Source organism: Pseudophryne corroboree, chromosome 1 (assembly GCF_028390025.1).
Source record: "Pseudophryne corroboree isolate aPseCor3 chromosome 1, aPseCor3.hap2, whole genome shotgun sequence".
Classification (NCBI taxonomy): domain Eukaryota; kingdom Metazoa; phylum Chordata; class Amphibia; order Anura; family Myobatrachidae; genus Pseudophryne; species Pseudophryne corroboree.
The window spans coordinates 594,494,111-594,502,777 of NC_086444.1; the positions used below are offsets into that span (position 1 = coordinate 594,494,111).

Genomic DNA, 8,667 nt, shown 5'->3' on the forward strand with positions numbered 1-8,667 from the left:
GTTAAATACATCCATATAGCCCAGGAGCTATATGTGATGTATTTTTTGCCAAATAAGGTAAATTCATTGCTTCCCAGGGCGCCCCCCCCCAGCGCCCTGCACCCTCAGTGACCGAAGTGTGAAGTGTGCTGAGAGCAATGGCGCACAGCTGCAGTGCTGTTCGCTACCTTATGAAGACAGGAAAGTCTTCTGCCGCCGATTTATGGACCTCTTCTTGCTTCAGCATCTGTAAGGGGGCCGGCGGCGCGGCTCCGGGACCCATCCATGGCTGGGCCTGTGATCGTCCCTCTGGAGCTAATGTCCAGTAGCCAAGAAGCCCAATCCACTCTGCACGCAGGTGAGTTCGCTTCTTCTCCCCTTAGTCCCACGCTGCAGTGAGCCTGTTGCCAGCAGGACTCACTGAAAATAAAAAAACCTAAGTATACTTTTACTTCTAAGCAGCTCAGGAGAGCCACCTAGATTGCACCCTTCTCGGCCGGGCACAAAGATGTAACAGAGGCTTGGAGGAGGGTCATAGGGGGAGGAGCCAGTGCACACCACCTAGGTCCAAAAGCTTTTACTTTTTGTGCCCTGTCTCCTGCGGAGCCGCTATTCCCCATGGTCCTGACGGAGTCCCCAGCATCCACTTAGGACGTTAGAGAAAATAAACTTAAACAATTTTTTTTCAGTAACAAAATTGGTCAGTAATGTGGCTGAATCAAACCTAAGCTGAGTGATGTCATTTACACTATAATACCGTTCGATTCCTCATTGAGGTAAAGCAATCTTATGTGGGCATTATGTGGGTATCGGCTACCTACATCTAAAGATGGCATCACACAGCCAGTGAAAGCAGATACATAAATCAAACACCGCACCATACATGGCAGGCTAGGGGCACGCGGTAACATAAGGAGGAGGAATGACCGCAGCCTCCGTAACGCGCCGCGGAATACACGTGCGCGATGGAATTCCATAATTAGCTCCAGCTCCCAGTCTGCCTGTACACATGATGCACCGTCCCTTTAACTTTGGAAGCAGGTGTGATGTGACGTGTAGTGTATATGCAGAGGCCCCGCTACCTGTACACGGACACCAGAACAGCCAACCCACGATGGTGGAGCCGAGGTGAGAAAATGCCTCCGCTCTGCTCTATATATACCGTGGATTCCGCGCAGATCCACACTGCCTCCGCCCCCACCACGCTCTCTTTGAGCTGCCCATCATCAGGGCGTGGTGGGGCGTGGCTGCAGAGGAGCTGCGTTTTTGCTTTTTTTTTTTTCTCAGGTACATTTATTGCATGTTATGGGTTTACAAACAATATACCATATGCTAGTAGTAGTGAGCAAAATCTACAACTGGATTAAGCGGTTGTCGGAGAGGGCGACAACCTCACTGTATGTGACACTTGTACTACAAGTCCTGCAGCGTCCAGTGCTTACAGCAGGCATGTCCAAACTGCGGGCCTCCAGCTGTTGTGAAACTACATATCCCAGCATGCCCTGACACAGCTGTGTCAGGGCATGCTGGGATGTGTTTTTTCTCAACAGCTGGAGGACCGCAGTTTGGACATGCCTGGCTTACAGTATACTGGGTTAAATGTATGAAAGGTCGTTATGTGCGCTGATTAAGCCCACCTCCCCCCGCCATGTATTAAAGCGGCTGTGTGTGGCAAGTGACAGGGGCGGTGCTGCTGTCACAATCGGTGCTGCTATCTAAAAGATAGCACACCGATATGCGGGGACAATGTAAGAACGTTCTGTTGCTGACTGTTACGCCACCTGCAGCTATTGATTTCGACAGCTGCAGATGTGTAGATTCCCTATCTCCACAGCAGGGTCAGAACTATGACTGACTGTGGCGGGGGCCGGCTCCGGCCTGCATGTGACGTCTTGCGTGAGTAGCGAGATCTTGCACATACGCGCTGCAGCCGGCCAGACAGAGAGACACAGCTCATCAGACTAGTCTCAGGCTCACTGCTCGCTCCCCCGCTTCAGCAGACAAGATGATCATATACATCTTGTTGGTGTGGATTCCTGCTTAACCTCAGTAATGAGGCAAAGCAGGAAGTGTTATAGCAGCATGATACGTGCCACTATAATACACTCAGTAGCGGATCTTGCTACGGGCACACAGGATTTTTGCCCGGGGAACCGCCGCCATCCGGAGGGCACTGCCGCCGTGGCAATATCCGCTAACGGTGCCTTCCGGTGCTGTGCTGTGCGCAATGACGGCATCGCGCACCGCACGGCATTGTGGGACCGGCACATAGACGATAGGGGTCATAATTGACCTCTAGTGTCTATGCTGTGCTATGGGAGTGACGTAATGACGTCTTTCCTATAGATCCGAGGAGTGGCGGTGGCCGGAGACGGAGGACAGCAGCGGTCAGGAAAAACAGGAGCGGGGATGGTATTTATTTTTTATTTTTTGGGGTGATCGGCACTACTGGGGGCACAGTATTGGGGGCACAACTGCTGAGGGCACAGCTACAGGGGGCATAAATGACCAAACCCCTTCTCCGAAGCCACGCCCTTATTTTTTTGCCCTGGGCACCACAAGGCCTAGATTCAGTCCTGCCCCCACTGTATCTTTTTATTTTCCATGTTGGGCAGTGCTGTAGCATAATATTACAGGTCCAATATTATATCTTGTTGCATTAAAGTTTGGTGGGTGAATACAATTTATGGGAAAATACATTTTGCATAAGACAGGTTCAGGAACACCATTTATTCTTATAACCACTCACAGCTGTACCCTATTGCTGTGTAATACAGTGCAAGTAATATGGTAACGCGGCAGGAGGCAACCAAGGAGAAAAGATGCCTCCTGACCGCTTTGCAGATCCGAGGCTTACGTCTGAAGATGTCGCAATGTTTCCAGCATCGGCTATCTGTGCAAAACAAAGCTTAAGGTGCATACACACTGGGCGTTTTTGCCCAGCATTTATGCACAGAGATGATGTGAACATCGCTGGGCGAAAAAAATTTCACCCCGGCCCAGCGATGTTCACGGGGGTGAACCGATTTCTACAGTAAGAGAATGTGGAAAGTGGTTCACTCGGCTTGTAAAACAAGCTGATGGACGGCGACGGCCAGCGATTATGCGGGAGCGCGCATCAGCACCACACACTGGCCGAGTTTGAGCTCAATGTAGCTCAAAATGCTAAAAAATGGGCTACGTTGAGCTCAAAATTGCACAGTGTGTATGGGCCTTTAGTCAGGCGTGGCCGGACCGTTAGGGGGGCGAGCCGCGGCGGCTGCGTGACGTCACACGCAGCCGCTGTGGCCCGGGGAGCGTCGAGTAGCTCCCGGCCAGCACGCTAAAGCTGCGCTGGTCGGGAGCTACTCTTGAAGTGCAAAAGCATCGCCGCTGTGCGATGCCCTTGCACTTCTGCGGGGGGGCGGCACTGAGATGCGGGGCGGACTAGCCCTGTGCTGGACGTCCCCCGCATGTCAGTGTGAATGATCGTAGCTGTGCTAAATTTAGCACAGCTACGATCAACTCGGAATGACCCCCTCAGTCCTGTCTCTCACAAGTGTGTCCAAGGCTCCAGCCTGGCTTAGCTTTGGCTGCCACAGCTGCTCCCATGTACAGCCTCACAATCTGGCCTCTCATATACATAGTCTCAGTCCTGCTTTTTGTACCCTCGCAGGCTCGCTATTATTATTACATTTTATTTATAGGACACCACAAGTGGTTCGCAGTACCGTACATACGGCAAACATTAGAATAATACAGGGTACACAGAACTTAACATTACGTAACAGAAAAATTAAAACAGAGAACAGGTAACAACAGTGCCGTAACTAGGCATTTTAGCGCTGTGTGCAAGAAATGACAGTGCCCCCCCCCCCATGTAAGATAGGGGCAGAGCGCGCCGTAGGTGCGCAAAAAAAATCTAGGGGCGTGGCTTCACGGGGAAGGGGCGTGGCCACAAAATAATAGCAATTCATACTACGGTGCACAGTAGTCTACATTATTCAAATTACGCTGCACAGTAGCGCCACTACACCAGGTAGAGCCCCTTTTATACATTACAGCAGACAGTGTCCCCCTTTTTACACATTGCGGCAGCCAGTCCCCCTTTTTACACATTACAGCAGCCAGTCTCCCTCTTAACACATTGCGGCAGCCGGTCCTTCTTTTTACACATTGCGGCAGACAGCGTCCCTTTTTTACAATTACAGCAGACAGCGTCCCCGTTTTTACACATTACGGCAGACGGTGTCCCCCTTTATACACATTGCGGCAGCCAGTCCCCCTTTTTACACATTGCGCCAGCCAGTCCCATTTTACACATTGCGGCAGCCAGGACCCCATTTTACACATTGCGGCAGCCAGTCCCCATTTTTTACACATTGCGGCAGCCAGTCCCATTTTACACATTGCGGCAGCCAGTCCCATTTTTTACACATTGCGGCAGCCAGTCCCATTTTACACATTGCGGCAGCCAGTCCCATTTTTTACACATTGCGGCAGCCATCCCCATTTTTTACACATTGCGGCAGCCAGTCCCATTTTTTACACATTGCGGCAGCCATCCCCATTTTTTACACATTGCGGCAGCCAGTCCCATTTTTTACACATTGCGGCAGCCATCCCCATTTTTTACACATTGCGGCAGCCAGTCCCATTTTTTACACATTGCGGCAGCCAGTCCCATTTTACACATTGCGGCAGCCAGTCCCATTTTTTACACATTGCGGCAGCCAGTCCCATTTTACACATTGCGGCAGCCAGTCCCATTTTTTACACATTGCGGCAGCCATCCCCATTTTTTACACATTGCGGCAGCCAGTCCCATTTTTTACACATTGCGGCAGCCATCCCCATTTTTTACACATTGCGGCAGCCAGTCCCATTTTTTACACATTGCGGCAGCCATCCCCATTTTTTACACATTGCGGCAGCCAGTCCCATTTTTTACACATTGCGGCAGCCAGTCCCATTTTACACATTGCGGCAGCCAGTCCCATTTTTTACACATTGCGGCAGCCAGTCCCATTTTACACATTGCGGCAGCCAGTCCCATTTTTTACACATTGCGGCAGCCAGTCCCATTTTTTACACATTGCAGCAGGCGGTGTCCGAGAGAGAGACAGAGAGAGAGAGAGAGAGAGAGAGGGGGGGGGGGGGGGGATATACTTACCTTCTCCCCGCTGACAGGCTCCTCGTGCTGCTCCCTCGGTGGCGGCAGTGAGATGAGAAGGAGGAGGAGGGAGGGGGAGCAGGGAGCCGCAGCAGCGCTATGTTATTGGTAGTAAGCGCCGCTGCAGCATCCCCCTCTCCTTCTGTATTGACTGCCGGGCAGCCAATACGGAAGGAGAGGGGGATGCTGCAGCGGCGCTTACTACCAATAACATAGCGCTGCTGCGGCTCCCTGCTCCCCCTCCCTCCTCCTCCTTGTCCGCTGCCTCCGGCGCTGGTCTCTCTCCTCCAGCGCGGCGCACGGCGCACACAGAGGCGGCATGTAATGAGTCAATTTGACTCATTACATGCCGCTGGCCGTGCGCCCCCAGGGCAACTGCGCTGTGTGCCAAGCCCCCTTGGCACACACGTAGTTACGGCTCTGGGTAACAATTAGCACCACAATTCTCAATACACAATACAGCTGAGATGTAAGGAAGCAAAAGGAGTAAATCGGCATACTACTAGGGGCTGGCAGCCACTGGAAGAGATGAGCAGGAATGAGCAAGAGGAGACGCAGACATAGGCCCTCCTTCCGAGTTGATCGATAGCTGCCATTGTTCGCAGCATAGCGATCAGGCTAAAAATTGGCATTTCTGCGCATGCGTACGGGCCGCAGTGCGCACGCGCAAAGTACTTTCACAAAAAACGATGCAGTTTTACACAAGGTCGAGCAACGCTTTTCAGTTGCTCTGCTGATCTGTGCAAGATTGACAGGAAGTGGGTGTTTCTCTGACGTCCTAGTGGATGCTGGGTACTCTGTAAGGACCATAGGGAATAGACGGGCTCCGCAGGAGACTGGGCACTCTAAAAGAAAGATTAGGTACTATCTGGTGTGCACTGGCTCCTCCCTCTATGCCCCTCCTCCAGACCTCAGTTAGAATCTGTGCCCGGCTCGAGCTGGTTGCACACTAGGGGCTCTCCTGAGCTTCTAGTAAAGAAAGTATTTGTTAGGTTTTTTATTTTCAGTGAGATCTGCTGGCAACAGACTCACTGCTACGAGGGACTTAGGGGAGAGAAGCGAACCTACCTGCTTGCAGCTAGCTTGGGCTTCTAGGCTACTGGACACCATCAGCTCCAGAGGGATCGAACACAGGCCCAGCCTCGGTCGTCCGGTCCCGGAGCCGCGCCGCCGTCCCCCTTGCAGAGCCAGAAGCAAGAAGAACATCCTGGAAATCGGCGGCTGAAGACTCCGGTCTTCATTAAGGTAGCGCACAGCACTGCAGCTGTGCACCATTGCTCCCTATGCACACCACATACACCAGTCACTGATGGGTGCAGGGCGCTGGGGGGCGCCCTGGGCTGCAATTAGAGTACCTTACATTGGCAAACAGCACATAATATAGTCTAATAAACTATATATGTGCAAAAATCCCCCGCCATAATATAAATATAAGAGCGGGAGAAGTCCGCTAAGAAGGGGGCGGGGCTATCTCCCTCAGCACACTGGCGCCATTTCCTCTTCACAGCTCCGCTGGAAGACAGCTCCCCAGGCTCTCCCCTGCAGTTTCCAGGCTCAAAGGGTAAAAAAGAGAGGGGGGGCACTAAATTTAGGCGCAAACTGTATATGTAAAGCAGCTATAGGGAAAAATCACTTGGTGTTAGTGTAAATCCCTGATTATATAGCGCTGTGGTGTGTGCTGGCATACTCTCTCTCTGTCTCCCCAAAGGACTTTGTGGGGTCCTGTCCTCAGTCAGAGCATTCCCTGTGTGTGTGCGGTGTGTCGGTACGGCTGTGTCGACATGTTTGATGAGGAGGCTTATGTGGAGGCGGAGCAGGTGCCGATAAGTGTGATGTCACCCCCTGCGGGGTCGACACCAGAGTGGATGGATATGTGGAAGGTATTAACCGACAGTGTCAACTCCTTACATAAAAGGTTCGATGACGCAGCTTTGGGACAGCCGGCATCTTAGCCCGCGCCTGCCCAGGCATCTCAGAGGCCGTCAGGGGCTCAAAAACGCCCGCTACCTCAGATGGCTGACACAGATGTCGACACGGAGTCTGACTCCAGTGTCGACGAGGATGAGACAAATATACAATCCACTAGGGCCATCCGATGTATGATTACGGCAATGAAAAATGTGTTGCACATTTCTGACATTAACCCGGTTACCACAAAAAAGGGTATTATGTTTGGGGAGAAAAAGCAGCCAGTGACTTTTCCCCCATCTGATGAGTTAAACGAATTGTGTGAAGAAGCGTGGGGTTCCCCAGATAAGAAACTAGTAATTTCTAAGCGGTTACTAATGGCGTACCCTTTCCTGCCAACGGATAGGTTACGCTGGGAGACATCCCCTAAGGTGGACAAAGCGCTCACACGCTTATCAAAAAAGGTGGCACTGCCGTCTCAGGATACGGCCGCCTTAAAGGAGCCTGCAGATAGAAAGCAGGAGGCTATCCTGAAGTCTGTGTATACACACTCAGGTACTATACTGAGACCTGCTATTGCTTCAGCATGGATGGGTAGTGCTGCAGCAGCATGGTCTGATTCCCTGTCAGATAACATTGATTCCCTTGACAGGGACACTATTTTGCTAACTATAGAGCTTATTAAAGACGTAGTCTTATATATGAGAGATGCACAGAGGGACATTTGCCGGCTGGCATCTAGGATTAATGCAATGTCCATTTCTGCCAGGAGAGTATTATGGACTCGGCAGTGGACAGGTGATGCAGATTCTAAAAGGCACATGGAAGTTTTGCCTTATAAGGGTGAGGAATTGTTTGGGGACGGTCTCTCGGACCTCGTGTCCACAGCAACAGCTGGGAAGTTGACTTTTTTACCTCAGGTCCCCTCACAGCCTAAGAAAGCACCGTATTATCAGGTACAGTCCTTTCGGCCTCAGAAAGGCAAGCGGGTCAAAGGCGCATCCTTTCTGCCCAGAGGCAGGGGTAAAGGGAAAAAGCTGCATTAGACAGCCAGTTCCCAGGAACAAATATCCTCCACTGCTTCCACTAAGTCCACCGCATGACGCTGGGGCTCCACAGGTGGAGCCAGGTGCGGTGGGGCCCCGTCTCCGGAACTTCAGCGACCAGTGGGTTCGCTCACAGGTGGATCTCTGGGTTCTACGGTTATCTCAGGGATACAAACTGGAGTTCGAGACGTCTCCCCCTCGCCGTTACCTCAAATCAGCCTTGCCTGCTACTCCCAAGGAAAGGGAGGTAGTACTGGCGGCAATTCACAAGCTGTACCTCCAGCAGGTGATAATCAAAGTTCCTCTCCTTCAACAGGGACGAGGTTACTATTCCACAATGTTTGTGATACCGAAACCAGACGGTTCGGTGAGATCCATTCTAAATTTGAAATCCTTGAACACTTATATAAGGAAATGGGGGAATAAGGGTACCGGCGACTGGTGTGATTTAAAATGCAATTGTTAAAAGATTGATTTAAAAGCCAAAAAACTATATAATGATATAAACAAGTTTATTACTCACATAAAAGTAGGTTTAAAACATAAAACTACTAGTAAAATCTTAAGAATGCAAATGTCTTA

The 8,667-nt window shown here is 51.2% G+C and overlaps 1 protein-coding gene across 1 annotated transcript in view; it reads right to left on the reverse strand.

Moving 5' to 3' along the window:
* Window positions 1-1,141, reverse strand: part of LOC134900736 (uncharacterized) — a 245,404-nt gene extending 244,263 nt beyond the window's left edge. Inside the window, exon 1 of the mRNA XM_063914262.1 lies at window positions 1,062-1,141. The gene's annotated coding sequence lies outside the window, so the exon portion shown is untranslated. The remainder of the gene's footprint in view (window positions 1-1,061) is intronic.
* Window positions 1,142-8,667: the final 7,526 nt, after the last annotated feature.